The sequence below is a fragment of the Rattus rattus genome, chromosome 7 (genome assembly GCF_011064425.1).
Source record: "Rattus rattus isolate New Zealand chromosome 7, Rrattus_CSIRO_v1, whole genome shotgun sequence".
Lineage (NCBI taxonomy): Eukaryota > Metazoa > Chordata > Mammalia > Rodentia > Muridae > Rattus > Rattus rattus.
This window is the reverse complement of record NC_046160.1, coordinates 109,085,250-109,102,175: the sequence shown is the minus strand read 5'-3', so window position 1 is coordinate 109,102,175 and position 16,926 is coordinate 109,085,250.

Sequence of the window (16,926 nt, the reverse complement as noted above, 5' to 3'; positions counted from 1 at the left end):
AAAGCTCCGAGGGACTAAACCACCAATCAAAGAGTACACATAGGGGGACCCAAGGCTCCCATATCTACATATGCCTTATCTGGCTTCAATGGGAGGGAAGCCTATTGGTCCTGTGAAGGCTCATAGCAGAATGCTATTGCACTGAAACAGGAGTGGGTATGTGGGGGAGCACTCTCATAGAAGCATGGGGTATGGGGGAGGCTCTAGAGGGTTTGTAGAAGGTAAACTGGGAAGTGGGATAATGTCTCAAATGTAAATAAATAAAATAACCAATAAAGAATGAGACAGAGACCATGATAGAAAACTATAAGCAATTAAGATGCAGAGATGTGGCGTATACTATGCATAGATCTAAAAACCACTGCTTAATCTGAGACTCAGGGAACAGCAGGGAAGAATGGCATAAAGAGTTAAAGCAAGAGGATCGGGGGTAGGCGTATGATTCTGTCTCTAGAAATATCAGAAGAGCCAGACTCACGATATCCTAGCACAATGGCTGTTGAAATGTGAAATGAACATGGACAGGTCGAAGTAGACAGGGAAATGCCTCAACACTGCAGAAAGAATTATAGGCAACCGAGAAATAAGGAGAATGAAAAAGGTGGTGTTTCTCAGGGAAAGGACACCAATTTGTTTTCACTAAATGGTCAGCCTTGCAAGCATACAGAAAAATAGCATGATAAAGATTTTGGAAGTTGTATTTAAGAGCTTGCTGATATCTTTAAAAAGATAATGGTTAAAGGTTATGTCTAGGAGACATGCTGGTATATCAAATACATAAAAATAAAAATTGTGTATTAATGAGTTTAAAGCATGGCAAGGAATGATTATTTATAACTTTAAGATAAATTTCACTGTGTATTATCTAAAAGGACTCATGCTAGTTTTAAAATCAAAGACGAAATCAAAATACTTTAAAGTAGTAAGTATACCATGAAATTATTGCTTAAATTATAGTGATTTCATTAATATCAACAAGTTACAAAGCACAATTTTGGAGATGCAAAATTATCTTTACACTAATAAAACATCTAACTTTTTCAAAATGACATGAGTTATAAATATACAAGTAGTGATATGACTCTAGAATACTACAAGCATATGCTGATAAAAAGGATTTATGTCATTTTGAAATAGAATATTGTTTGATGGAGATCCAACTGTGTGCTATTTTAACTGATAGAACAAGAAGGGTTTAAGTAAACTTTTGTAGAAACTCAAGAATATATGGAAAGTTGTTAGAGTGGTATTCATAGGACATTTCTTCCAACACTGGCAAGTTTATCAAAAATGTCATTCATTTAGAGTTTTCAAATTCTATTTGGTTAATGGTATGAAACAATATAGAGTTCTTTTATTACGTTTTAGGTCCATGTTGTTGAATTTTGCATCTGCTATTTATTCATTTTGGTGTTCTGAGTGAAATTTTCACCTTACATCTTATTCCATGACGTGTTTATTATTGTTCTATGGAGGGTCCTCATTTTTCTATGCTAATTATTAATTCAGGTGTTTTCACTTAAAACATATATAACCTCCTATGATTTTTCAGATACGATTACTAGGATCTCTAATAATTAGCATCTTATAATTTGCAAATGAGAATACTTTGAATTATTTTCTTATTTATAACCCTTTTATCTTATTTTTCTTTCTTATTTCTCTATCACATGGAAGGACTGACTACATGCAATAAAACTAAGGGAAGTAGTCATTGTCTTGTTCTTAACTTTATGGGAAATTAAGTGTTTTCCCCATTAGCATAGTGTAAGGTATAGATTTTTTCCTCCTACGCAACCTTTATTGTGTCAACATAGATACTTCCATCCTTTGTTTCTTTAGGGTTATTAATAATGAAGTTACATTAGCTTCACTTGAGAGATTTCTCTGCATTTAATAAGATAGACACATGATTTCTTTATTTGGATATATTTATGAAACATGTTGCATTATTTTATTTACATATGTTTTAACACTCTGGCATCTCTAGAATAAAATTATCTTCATCATGGTGAATATAATTGATAAGGAAATATGCCAATCAAGACAATAAAGAGATGAATCAAGGAAAAGACTACTTGCAGTTCTGGCTGGGTCATGGTTTCAGTTCCTAGGAACCACATTGAGTTTCAAAATTATCTTTATACCTGTTTCGAGGCATCTGATGGCACTTTTGGCAATACATGTGCAAGGCACAGAGGTGGGACACAAGTGCATGCATGCACTCTTTATAAAAAGGAAAATAAATTTGAAAACAAAAGCAAATAAATGAAGACTTTTCATAACTACACAGAAAACAATTTCATACAATCTTATCTTCACATGAAAATATGATAAACAGTAAAGAAGAATTTTCTATTAAAAATTGTTCAAGAGATAAAAGTTGGGATTCTTAATAGTATTCAGTACAAACCAAAAATATTTATTTATAAATATACTTGTGAAGCATCATATGACCACCACTGTTTCCATTTTCAATGAAATAACAAAAATAGGGTTAATGGAAACAAATAAAATGATAAAATTTACCATTTTATTCAAAGACTGAAATAATTACTTAATAGTGGATAAAATTATAGGTTATCAAAAGTGGGCGTAGAGGAAGAAATGAAGGGGAAAAGATCAGAAACAGATAAAATGGGTTATAGAAGTGTAATGCATGTAAAATTGTTTTGTAACAACACAAACAGAATACACACAGAATGGGTAGAGAGGCCACTGAGCAATCTAAAAATATAAAAGAATTTCTTAAATCTAAGAGACAGACTGATACAAAATGTACTACAGAGCAATAGTGATAAAAACTGCATGGTATTGGTAAAGAGCCATGCATGTAAATCAATGGACTATAACTGAAGAGCCAGAAATGAACACACACTTATGCTCACTTGATCTTTGACAAAGAAGTCAATGCCATCCAGTGGGAAAAAAGAGCATTTTCAACAAATGGTATTGGTTCAACCTGCATTCAGCATGTAGAAGAATGCAAACCAATCCATTCTTACTTCCTTGTACCCAAGTCCAAATGGATCAAGGACCTCCATATGAAACCAGATATACTGAATCTAATAGAAGAGAAAGTGAGAAAGAACCATGAACACATTGGCACAGAGGACATTTCCTGATGAAAACACCAATGGCTCGTGCTCTAAGACCAACAATTGACAAATGGGACCTCATGAAATTGAAAATTTTCTGTAAGGCACAGGACACTTTCAATAGGACAAAACAGCAACCCACAGAGTGGGAAAAGATATTTCCCAACCCTACATCCAATAGAGGGATAATATCCAATCTATACAAAGAACTCACGGAGTTAAACTCCAGAGAACCAAATATCCCAATTAAAAAATGGGGTACAGAGCTAAACAGAGAATTCTCAACTGAGGAATCTTGAAAGGCTGAGAAGCACCTAAAGAAATGTACAACATCATTATTCATCAGGGAAATGAAATCAAAACAACTCTGAAATTCCACCTCACACCAGTCAGAATGACTGAGATAAAAACCTCAGGGACAGCAGATGCTGGTGAGGATGTGGAGAGATAGGAACACTCCTCCATTCTTGGCGGGATTGCAAGCTGGTACAACCACTCTGGAAATCAGTCAGGTGCTGTCTCAATAAACATTCTGTACTTCTCTCCACCTCTTCCTGCATCTGATCCTGTTCCCTCTTACCATGCCCACTTTTCTCTATGCCAGACCCTCCCTCTCTCACTCTATCTTCTGTGATTAGTGTTTATTTTCTTCTCCTCTCTGAGTTTGGGCAAAACATCTGCACTTTGGTCTTTCTTCTTCTTGGGGTTTCATATGGTTTGAGAGTTGTATCATGGGAATTTCAAGGTTTTTTTGACTAATATCCACTTATCAGTGAGTACATACCTTGTCCTTTCTTTTGTGTCTGAATTACCTCACCTAGGATGATATTTTCTAGTTTCATCCACATGCCAGTGAAATTCATGAAGTCATTGTTTTAAAGAGTTGAGTAGTACTCCATTGTGTAAATGTGTCACATTTTATGCATCCATTCCTCTGTTGAAAGACATCTGTGTTCTTTCCAGCTTCTGGCTATTATAAGTATGGCTGCTATGAACATAGAGGATCACATGTCCTTGTTATATTTTGGAACATGGTTTGGGTATATGTCCAGGAGTGATATAGCTGGGTGCTTGGGTAGAACTCATCTCATAAATATTAATCCAGAATTGCTCCTGTCTAAAGGCAAGGCAGGGACAAATAGTGGAGCAGAGATTGAAGGAAATACCATCCAGAGATTATCTCACCTGGGGATCCATCCCATATGCAGACACCAAACCCAGACACTATTGCTGATGGCAAGAAACAGGATTGCTAGCAGGAGCCTGATACAGCATGAGAAGATGCTATGAGAGCCTGACCAATAGAGATGTGGAAGAATGCAGCCAACCATTGGACTTAATGTGAGTATCCCAATGGAGGGGTTATGGGAAGGACTGGATGAGCTGAAGGGATTTTGCAACCCCACAGGAAGAATAGCAACATCCACCAACCAGAAACCCTAAAGCTCCCAGGGACTAAAGCACCAACCAACAAGTACACATGGAAAGACCCGTTGTTTCAGCTGCATAGGTAGCAGATGATTGCCTTATCTAGCATCAGTGAGAGGGTGCCCCTTGGTCCTGTGGAGTCTTGATGACCTAGCATAGGGGAATGCTAGTGCATTGAGGTGCAAATGGGTAGGTCTGGAGCATCCTAATAAAAGTAGTGGGAGAGAAAAAGGCATAGGAAGTTTGTGGAGAGAAATTATGAGTAGGGACAACAATTGAAATGTAAACAAATAAAATATCCAATAATAATGTAATTATTAGCATTGTTCATAGTAAAAGATTATGCCATTATTTTATTAAACATCATATTGGAGGTAAATAAAAATATACTAAAGCGTCTAGACTTATTAGTGAATCTTCAAAGGCTATAAAATTTAGGCTTCACATGAAAATCAATTATATGTTCAAACACTACCAAATCAATTAACCAAATTTTAAAAACAATACTATTTATTATAGGTCCAGACTCCCATGCTACTGATAGAAAACTATACCAATACAAGCACAGTTTCCAAATTAAAAGTAATCAAACATTTCTAGATACATTAAGGGAGACAAAATTGAAATATATACCATATTTATGGATTTTTAAATCCATTCTCATGATATTCATTAGCATAAAATTGGCCTGCAGAATCTAACAGTTTTGAAGAAATTTTCAAATATAATTTCTTGGTTTCATTTTGTGGAAATTTTAATAACATTACTGTTTTAAATTATGAAAGTACAAATAAGGGTTGGGGATTTAGCTCAGTGGTAGAGCGATTGCCTAGCAAGTGCAAGGCCCTGGGTTCGGTCCCCAGCTCCGAAAAAAAGAAAAGAAAAACAAAGTGATCATTAAAAAAGAAAGTACAAATAAGTAAGTCAAATATCTGAAACAGATTTCATAGGATGCAAAGAACAAAAGCCATAAAAGACAATAACTGATTTATTGAATTTATCTAAATAAGAATCTCATACTCAGCATAAAACTCCTTTTTGGGAGTCTTAAAGCAAGGCAAGTCACTGGCTAAAAATATTATGAATATTTTCATTTTCACTGTGAAAATATTCATAATATAAATATTTGACAAATGATCTTTTTATCCTCTAACTCTATATATAGCATTCTATAACTCAACAAGACAAAGCAGGAAAACAAAATATTTGAAGAGACACTTTATAAAAGAAGATATACATGCACATAAAGAGACATACAGCATAATATCTTAGATAGGAAATAAACATCATTGAAAAAGATCACTGCATGGTTCTAGAATAACTGGAATCAAAACATGTAATGGTATGCCACGTTGGAGAGAATAACCGAGACTCATCAATTGCTTAGTGGGAATGTAAAATCCATATAATCATGTTGACAGTTTCTTGAAAAGTCAAACATACATGTCCCATATTTATTTCACCCATATTTTAAAAGGAAAATAAAAGCATATTCTCTCAAAGATCTTCACAGAAATGATCAGGGGTCATGACAATCTCAAAGTGAAAATGAACCAACCATCTTTCAAAAGAGTATTGAAGAGCTAAACATCATATTCAAAGGACAAGATTCAAGTCAGAATAAAACACAGGGACAGATGAAACACAATACTAATAGACATTAATGGGACAAGCTTGGATCTAAAAGTCAACAGCATGAGTAAAGAGTCTAGATGCAAAACAGCACGCACCATGTGATTTCTTTTACACGAAATTCTATATGGAATGAACTGCTCTCTGCTGATAGAAAGCAGATCAGTGGTTGCCTAGGGTAACAGAGGTTGATTGCTTCCATGAATGATAGAACTCTTTAGAGTGCTAGAAATGTATTATGTCATACTGTGGCAGGGGTTCCATGACCTTACATGTTGTAAATCTCATCAAATTGTTTACACAAAATTGCTAAATTTAATTATGTTTAAGCTTAACCTCAAAAACACAGCTTTGCAGTACAGATTATGTCTTATGATGCCTTTCCATGTCACCTTCAAAGCTTGAGTGTGGCCACAGTTTCAAAGTTGGGAAGGTCAACAAGAAGGAAGGCCTAAGTGTGGATGCTTCAATCCCACTTAGAAGGGGGAACAAATAACCATGGGAGAGAGAGGGAAAGAGGGAGGGATATGGGTGGGAGAGAGAAGGGTGAGGAAAAATGGAGGACAGGATCGAGTATGTGAAGAGACAGGAGAGAAGTCCAGAGGGGCAGAAGAATGAACAGACATATGGAGTAATGGGGTGGGAAACTTGATGAACCACTAGAATGTCCTAGATACCAGGGAAATGAGACTCTTCCAGGATCTAGTAGGATGACATAGGCCAAAAGAACCAACAGTGGGTAGATAGAACCTGGAGAGACCACCTCCAGTAGATAGACATCTCGAAATCTTTAACCCCATAATTGTTCCTGTCTGAAGAAAATGACAAAAAAAAATGGAGCAGAGACTGACAGAAAGGCCACACAGAGACTGCCCCATCTTGGGATTCATTCCATCCACAGACATCAAACCCTGGCACTATTGCTGATACCAAACATGCTTGCAGACAGGACCCTGGTATAGCTGTTCTCTGAGAAGCTCTGCCTGTACTTCACTAAAACGGATGCAGACACAGCCAACCATTGGACTGAGCCCGAGGAACCCAAAGGAAGAGTTAGGAGATTAAGCTGAACAGGATTACAACCCCATAAGAAGAACATTATCAACTAACTGGGACCCTCAGAGCTCCCAGTGGCTAAAGTAAGAACCAAAGAATATATGAGTTGATCCTTGGCTACTGCTATGTATGTATCAGTGGACTGCCTTAGCTGGCATCAGTGAGGGGAGGCATTTGGTCTTGTGGAGGTTTGTTGCCCCAGCAAAGGGGGATGCTAGAGAGGAGAGATGGGAGAGGATAGGTGGTGGGAGAGCACCCTCTGAGAGGCAAAAGGGAGCAGGGACTGGGAAGGGGGACAACAATTGAAATGTGAATAAATAAAATAATTAATAAAAACAAAAACACAAAACAAATATAGAGTGGATTCCCTATAGAAATGGGATCATATAACAAATATTAAATTTTCTGTATTTTATATGAAAATAAATTACAGAAATTCTGGAATTGTTTAATATTATTTTTACCTTATTGAATAGATGTTCAAATGAAAATTTGATCTTTATCAAAATGTATTAAAATCTAGGGATTACCTAAGGCATCAGAAACAAGAGCTTAGCATGTGTCATGGTTTGAATATGATCTGTCCCCTGAAAAGGCTCATTATTGCAAGTGAGGTTCCATACATAGCATAAAACAGAGGTAGGCTTTCAATAACTCCTGTGTCTTGGGATATGGGTTCACTGTTTGTAAAGTCTAGATGCAAGAGATTTGACTCAGAAATTAGGCACATTTTTTCCTCTTCCAGTGAACCAGATTTCAGTTCCTAGCATCGACCCTGACCATCAAATATACTTTACTACCATATAATTTCACCTCTAGGGGATCCAACACCTTCTTGTAACCTCCATAAGCAGTGGCATTCACACACACACACACACACACACACACACACACACACACACACACACACACACACGCATTCCCCACACCAGCACACATGGATTATTTGTTTTAGGTCTTTTATTAGTCAGTCAGGAGGCTCCAGGATTGCTAGATGAGGTCTGATTTCAAGCCTGGTTCACAGGTAGCATGCATTTGTTGGATGTTCCGTTTATTTGAGTCTCTACTTCCCAGAAGCCCTGATGTCAGCAAGTGCTCGAGTGACATGCTCCCCCACTTTAACAAGCTGCTGCGAAACCCAAAGCCTGGAATCCTCAAAGCCAATGGCTACAAATATAAACTTCTAAAATCGTTATCAAAAAATAAAACTTATCAGTCTTTAAACCATTTTCCAATATATCATAGTGACAAAAATATCTAACACAGCGTGCTTCAAAATTACTTCATGACTTAGAATGGTCAAAAGTCTCTTCTAAGGATTTGAGACTAAAAATTTTTCCTCTAAGGATTTGAGACTCTAGGTCAATTTCTGTTTGCCATCTTTTCCAAAGATCACTATTTCATCTAAAACCCATTGCTTTTGTATTCGTCTCGGTTGAATATTATGTGTGACATCATGGTTATTACTTGAAGCAACTTGTTTCCTTTATAAGAAAATGATTTGGTAATATTTTATTTATATTCCAACAAGTGCACCCCGGATAACCTGCTTATACTTTGGTAGCTAGAAAGATGGGCTCCTAAGAATGGGGATTGCCTGTTAATTTAAAGGATGGGTGAAATATAGGAGAAGATACTTCATCCATTTAGGAATTTTCTTTATTAAAATCTTGATGGATTGACACCTTAGTGATATATTCAATAGCCGTTGATTTATTAATCCAGCGAAGCTAAACCTCTGTGTGTTTATGGATATACTGTTTATGGTCACTGCTGTATAAGAAACTGGATTCATTTTTAAATTATCAATGTCTTAAAATAACAAACTTAATCTCAAACAAATCAATAGGTCAGAAGTGAGGACAAACTAAAGCTATACATTGGATGGCATTTGTTTTAGTATTCCTCATACAAGAATTTATTTACTACATAGAGTTTTAGACTTCAGAGACCAATGGCATTCCTTAGATCATGGACTTTTTCTATCAAGTAACCCTTCAGATATTTTTTCTTCCTGTTTTTTTTTATTTTTTGTATGCTGTTCATTATATTTTGCTTCTTCAGAAAATCAAAGCTAATCTATCCATCTCAAAGTCATATTTAATTGTATCTGTCACACATCCCTTGGAAAACAGTGTATTCATAAGGCCTGGCTATATTTATATGAGCACAATCCTGCCAACTACACGCATCTGTCTACACAATTAACTTGTATTCTTGACATCTATAATAATGCCTGACTGTGGCTGTTCCCTGTTTCCAATCTGCTGCTTTACCACCAAGCCAATGAAGAGTCTGCATATTGCCTTCCCCTCATTGACCATTTGAGCATATAGTTATTTTGAAAGGTAATGTTTTAAAAGCTAATTCTCATTTAAATGTGAATCAATAGATATTTGAAGATATATTATATGATAAGAATAATAATATTAATTATACATATATACACATATATTATATTGACATTTAAATACACATCCTAATATTAATTACACATATGCATATATATCATATACATATATTATTTACACATGCACACACCCATGTGCATAGCTCAAGCTAAGAGATGATAAGTGAAACATATTGCTAATTTTCAAAGTCTGTGCTGGAGGCCCACTAATTTTCTATAGAAAAAGTTGTCTAAGTATGTATTTAATATCAGTTCATTTTGTATTTGAATACTGTTATTGTTCATTACCTGAATGATATAACAAAACTTTTACAACAGTTGACTTTTCACCTTCAAGCATTCTGAACCCTGTTATTCCACTCTGTGTTATCTGAATATACATTACTTCCAAAGAACTGCTACTTGGTGATGAATCTATTTACCTCACAGTACCTTGAAGAGATCTCTTAATCATTTACATCTTATATATAGGTAGCCTTAATAATAGGTTTGCTATCATTTTGTTATATTTCCATTCAAAAGATAAAGGCAAGATTTTCTTCTATTTGAATTTATTTTCTATCATAATTGTTTTCCTATTTTCATGCGGTCTATACAAATAGCAAGTTGTTTTGTTTTGTTTTTTAATATAAATTATAGTAACAGAAAGTGAGGTAAAATTCTTGAGTCTGATTCCGAAGTGCCTTTCTGTCAGATTCCAGATTCATCACAGACCATAGAAACTCTGCACACTCATGGTATTGCTAATCACTTGGGATCGTGTAGGGAATCTAGCAAGGAAATAGGTTCTGTTATATAGCTCAGAAGTAGCAGGACTCACGATCAAACCCCAGGATCCTGTTCTTTGTTTATATCATTCCGCTAGTTAGCACAGAAGACACAAAACTCTGGGTAACATTAGGGAAAACTTACTCATGTAAAAGCAAACCTCCAACTGGTTTTGGAGACCTTCCTGAATGATCTTAATAAATTCAAACAGGGGGTGGTTGGTAATATAGGGAACAGCTTTTACCAAACTCAGTAACTTTGAGTTATGATCTATGAGATGGATATTCCTGAATGATCTCCTATCCTTATTAAATAAACTTTGAAAGAGAAGTATGCTTAAAGTGTCATAGAAATAAGTGCTTAATGCTAACGGCAGTCAGGCAACCCAGATGCAGGAAGCCTTAAAAGCTTTTTGAGACTAAGGTGGTGACCTTTGGATAGAAGGGTGAGGCTGTCAGTTCCCTGAAACCCAGCACTTCCCCTCAAGTGCCTCCCTTGCCCTCCCATCCACACTAAGTGCCCACTCTCAGCTCCTTTGTCCATTACATAAAGCTTTTCAGGAAACATCACTTCAGACAGATGTTTAACCTCAGGCTCTAAGGACCACAGTTCTGCAAGTTGCGAGGTCTGTTGATTAATTTTACATATACACATGAAAATAGAGTTTGACACTGAGGCCCTCACAGTTAGTCAACTGTAGAAGGAAACAAAACATTTCAGGCAAATCTGCACTGATGGAAAGTTGTCTGTATATAGGATGACTTTGAACCAAATTCTCAAAGGTAGAGGTAATGTATTTTCTTCAGCATGCAGTTGTAGGCATTTGGTCAAAATCATCTTAAGTCATTCAGGGTTTATTTATATAAAAAGGCACTCTGTTTTATAATGGGCTTTTGCCTAATGCAAAATATTGCAAAATAAATGGAAACTAAATCTCAATATTAGCAATACGGTATTGGACATTTTAATATTTGAGTATAATTGGTAACAATCATTGTCGAGTTCAAGTTAAACCTAATTGTGAATATCTGTGATTATGTTGTGGGAAATTCATCAATAACAACATCACATGGGGTATCATAGTATTCTAAAGGGTTTATTTTGAGTTATTGAATAAACTGCCATTTCAAAATTTTAATGTTTAAAATTTTCCTCCTTTGCTGATGGGTAAGCTTTTATTACCAAGGGAAAAAAGACAGGAAGAGTTTAGGGGGAGTCACCCTTTAAAACCTTTTTTCTAAAACATTTCAAAAATCAAGGCAAGGGAGAGGAGAAATGGAATGAGGAACGGTGAGAGGAGGAATGGAGAGGGACTAGAGTGTAAATTACATGACTAGAGTGTAAATACAATAACAGCAATAATCAAGGCATTCAGGGTCTTGAGAGATTGTACTGGCTGGTTTGTGTGTCAACTTGTCACAAGCTGGAGTTATCACAGATAAAGGAGTCTCTCTTGAGGAAATGCCTCTATGATATCCAGCTGTAAGGCACTTTCTCAATCAGTAATCAAGGGTGGGAGAGCCCATTGTGGGTGATACCATCTCTGGGCTGGTAGTCTTGGGTGCTATATGAAAGCCAGCTGAGCAAGCCAGGGGAGTCATCCCTCCATGGCCTCTGCATCAACTCCTGCTTTCTGACCTGCTTGGGTTCCAGTACTGACTTTCTTTGGTGATGAACAGTAATGAGGAAGTGAAAGCCGAAGAAACTCTTTCCTCCCCAGTTTGTTTCTTGGTTATGATGTTTTGTGCAAGAATACAAGCCCTGACTAAAACAGGGATTGAGAACGCAAGGAGAAAGCTTGCATATAAATAATTAACTTTGAAATTCGAGGTACTTTCTATTAAGCGTATACTAAAATGAGTTTGTTCAAAGAAAAAATGAGCTTGGGTAAATATCACCATTTTTAACTAAGAGGCTGATGTCCAACACAAAAGAAAGAGAAAGGAACCAATACACACACTAACATCTTTAGATTTAACTGGATTAAAATGATCTGTCTATCTCCAGCAACAGAAGTAAATGTCACCATTAAAGAGTCTAGAATTAAAACAAAACAATACAAAGCCAAAAATAATGAAAACTGCCTTAACAGTCTTATTAAGGATATTTCAATATTTTCTGAGAAGAAAATGAGCACAAGTAACTTCTTTTCTTTTGGAAGTCCTGAAGTTCAAGTTCTGTAGGGTTGTAATTTTTCAACATTTTTTAATGTTAAATATCATTCATGTTTAATTGTAAAGTGGAAGCTCACGGATGTTGCACAAGCTACAAAATCATACCGTTACAAGTCACTTTATAAGTTAATATTGAAATTTAGATTGTTTTCAAAAGTCCTTTTTGTGGATGAGGTTGGTGTTAATTCTCATAGAATGTGTCAAGAAGGATATACATTAAAACATAAAGAAAAAGGATCTGGAAGAATCCGTGGGAAGAAAGATAATTATCTCCTGTGAAAGACAGTAGAATTTGGCTCAAGTTGTAAATAGGAAAATGAAATCTTATGAAATAATTATGAAAACTATACCCATCTATTAGATGATTAATATAAATGAGTTTTATTGAATGTTTACCATTTTGCAATTATAACTACAAATATTTTAAAATTAAAATGAATTGGACCAAATATCTAAATGTGTATGCTGAAGAAAATGCCTCAGCTTTACCTTTGATAATTTGGTTCAAAGTCATGCTGTACGCAACTTTCCATTCGTCCTTCCACACCCTCCATGCACCATTACCCAGGCCCTGTGATACTCTCTTACATTAATGGCCTCTGCTTTACTTTTATGTATGTATGTGTGTGTGTATGTATGTATGTGTGTGTATGTATGTATGTATGCATGTATGTATGTGTATATATGTATGTGTGTGTGTATGTATGTGTGTGTATGTATGTATGTATGTATGTATGTATGTATGTATGTATGTATGTATGTATGTATATGTGTCTGTCCAGGGTTGAGGCATAGGTACTCTCTCCTGTGTCCTCCTTACTCAAGTCATGTGTATGCAGACATGCTGCTGAAACTTCACAGGGATAGAGTATACTCCCCTTTTGTAGTAGATTTAATCTCTCAGCTGACATACTGTTTCTCTGGGTCATACCATTTTTCAGGGATGATTCCTAAGTCTTAGGAGTAAGCATTGTTTTGTAGGTGGACCATTTCGGGCTGAGAACCATATGATATATCACTTGTTCTCTACATTTTGATTGATTGTGGTTTTCTGTAATGGTTTCCATCTGTTGCAAACAGAGTTTCTTTGTTGAGGGGTAAAACTACATTTATATTTGGGTACAAGTGTAAGTATTTATAATGCAGTTAAAAATCATTCTAATCTAGTAAATCAATTGTTCTAAACTGTACTCTAAAACCCATGATCTCACATGTCCTGGGTGGTTGGTTAAGTTTCCAGTATCAAGCTTGATTTTCCTTTCCTTCATTTGGGGTTTTGCTCTAATTAAAAAGCTGTTTGTTGCCACCAAGATATGAATTCACATATTGTATCTTTAGAGATATTACACTCTGCTGTTCATTGCTGCAAATCACAGGTATCAAGTCTGCATAGAACTGCTAGTTGCTTCCCTCCTTTAGAAACATATTGTACCTTGTAGTATCATAAAAGCTAGCGTGACATTTAGGTCATCTCCAGCTCAGATCATGTGTGTTCTGCTTTGGAAGTATATGTTGTATTCACCAATGGACAGTTATATTCAAACTTTGGAAGATTATCTAGGGCAATAGAAATAGTGCACAATGCTTTAGCAATCATTTGGAATCCTCTGATCAAGAAGTTACAAGAGAATTTCTCATGAGTGGTATTAGATTATAATTAGATAATCTGTGACTCTTAGAAGGTAAATTGCCAGCCCAATAGAAAATATCATTTAAATGGTGTTTCTTATTTAATTTTCATTTTGTTTTAATTTTGAAAGTATTTTTACAACATTTCCTGATTCCCTTTTCTCACTCTACTCCTTGCATATGCCCTCCTCTCAATTTCATGCCTTTGTCTCACTAATTATTATTACATGCATATAGATATATGTGTATATGAACATTCTTAAATACAACATGTTAATGTACACATGTATATGCATCGTTTGTAATTTCATTTAAACAGATAATGATTTGATTTTGATATCCTTATTGTTAATTTAGAGTTTCCACTTCCTCTCCTTTTTTTGTCAACCCTCTTCACCCTCCCAGTTCACCCTACAAATTTTCCACATTTATCTCTTAATATTACTCTGACCCCGCTATTTCTTTCTCAATTGCCCACAATAGTCCCCTCTTTACTTTTGTATTTTCTGAACTTAATGCAGGTTATACACTCTCATCTGGAGTTTTGAAGCTAGAAATAAAGATTAGAGACAACATGCTGTGTTTCTATTTTGGGTCTTGGTTATAACTATAGTATCTTTTTTATTCCATTCATTTACCTGCAAACTTCCTTCCTCTTTATACCTGAATAATACTTCTGTATGTGTATGACAATTTCTTTATCCCTTCATTGGTTGAAGAAAATTAACTCATTATAAAGGCTAGCAATAACTACACTAGACAAATAACTTTTGATGTATTATATATAATATACATATATAATATGTATTATATATAATATGCCTGATGCATTATAGATTAGAGCCTAGTGCTGTGGATAGTTAAAAAACAAACACATATAAATAATAATTATAAGATCATATCACTGATGCTAAATAGGTATTTAGAAGTAATAGTGATGCGGATGAAAGATTATGGCATTTATTTAAATTTTAAGTAAAGTTATAGAGACTGACTCAAAGCCTTTGAGTTAATAAGTTTGAAAAAAATCATGCTCCATCTTTTTCTTCTTCATGAAATACTTTCCATATCTGAAATCTGGAATTGTTCTTTGTTCACGGATTTGTGAAAAATGCAAAACATATTAAAGCAATGGGAATGGTTACATAATAACTCATAACATGGTTGCTTCTCAGTGGGTAAAATTATGGGTTATTTAAAAGCTAACATAATTGATACAGAGTACAAAAAATGACTGATGCAGAGAGAATAAGAGCGTGGATGGAAAACAAAAAAGAAAAGCTGCAACAAGCAGACACCTGCACCAACATTCTTTTTTCCCATTTACTGCTTTTGAGATAGGACCAAAATCATTACTTTTCACTTCTAATGGCCACCAAGAAAATCATGGGAGAATCAATTTGCTAACTGAGCTAATTGTAGCCTAAATTGGTATTTGTTTTTGGGTGTACCTGCTAGAGCAGAGATTGTATTAATGTTTACAAAAAGATGCGCATGGGATGTAAATTTATCATGGTATTGTGTGCTTGCCCAACAATATCCACTGTGGGTGTTGGTAGAATCAGCTGTCTGAGGATGCTTAGGGATGACATTTATTTATCCCCAGTCACATTTATTCTAAACTGAACTGAAAAGTGTCATCTTCCAGCTGCATTTCAGTTCGGTAAGTTCTATAAATTTTTATTCCAATTTCCAGTTTGGAAATTCACAGCAAGTACAAATTCATTTTGTGTTTAATATTGTCATCACTCAAAATATAGGGATATTTGCCACAACTGAAGTCATATGCTCAAGAAAACATAGTATTAAAATATGAGAATAGATCTATTGTGGGAACCCTTTTCCCCCTACTTCTGTTTCCCTCTGCAACAGGAAATGTTGCCAATGCAAACATTCATAGCAAATAGGAATTTGACTTTTCTGGATGTTACCATGAAGTAAAAGAGATGAAATTGGTTATGAGAGTATTGAAGTGCTTAACTGATAGCGTAACTTTACTTTAGCATTGAAGAGGGCAAGTGTTTTCACTTCTATTATCTCTCTACTACTCTATCACATTGTTGATTACTAGAAAAGAAACTTCCCGGGGTATAATTTTAAGTTAATTAAGGTATACTTTACAGGTACTGTGATGTTTTCATCAGAAATATTAAAATATTAAATACCAATATTTTATCTGTATCTCAGTGTTTTCTTTTTAAATAATGATAAAGGAGACTTTGGCACTGTGCATAGTAATGCACCCTATCAATTCATAGTGAAAACATTGACCCTAAGAATGTTTCAGTACCACAATTTGCTTTTATATAAAATGTTTATTTTATAGCATAACAAGAGAATGAATTGGGTTTCGTATCTGGGGCTTTTCAATAGGTAAATGATATTATTGGTCTCAATTTTTACTAGTTTCTTATGTATATTCCATGTATTATAAATCTAAATATGTATAATCTATATTGAAACCACCTATTTAATTTTATTGCTATTTTAAGACAAAGTAAACAAATATTTTTTAAAAAAACTGAATGATATTACAATGAATTCAAATATTTCATTCAAATTTCCATTTGATTAAATAGTACTTTTAATGAAGTAAGTTACATTCCAGGGTGTCATTAGAAGGATACCATAATCCCATGTGGCTACTGTCCTCATAACAAAGAGAAGAAACATCCTGTCTCCCAAACGAAGAGCCCTTTAAAAGAGATAAAAGGTCACATTAAGACAAGAT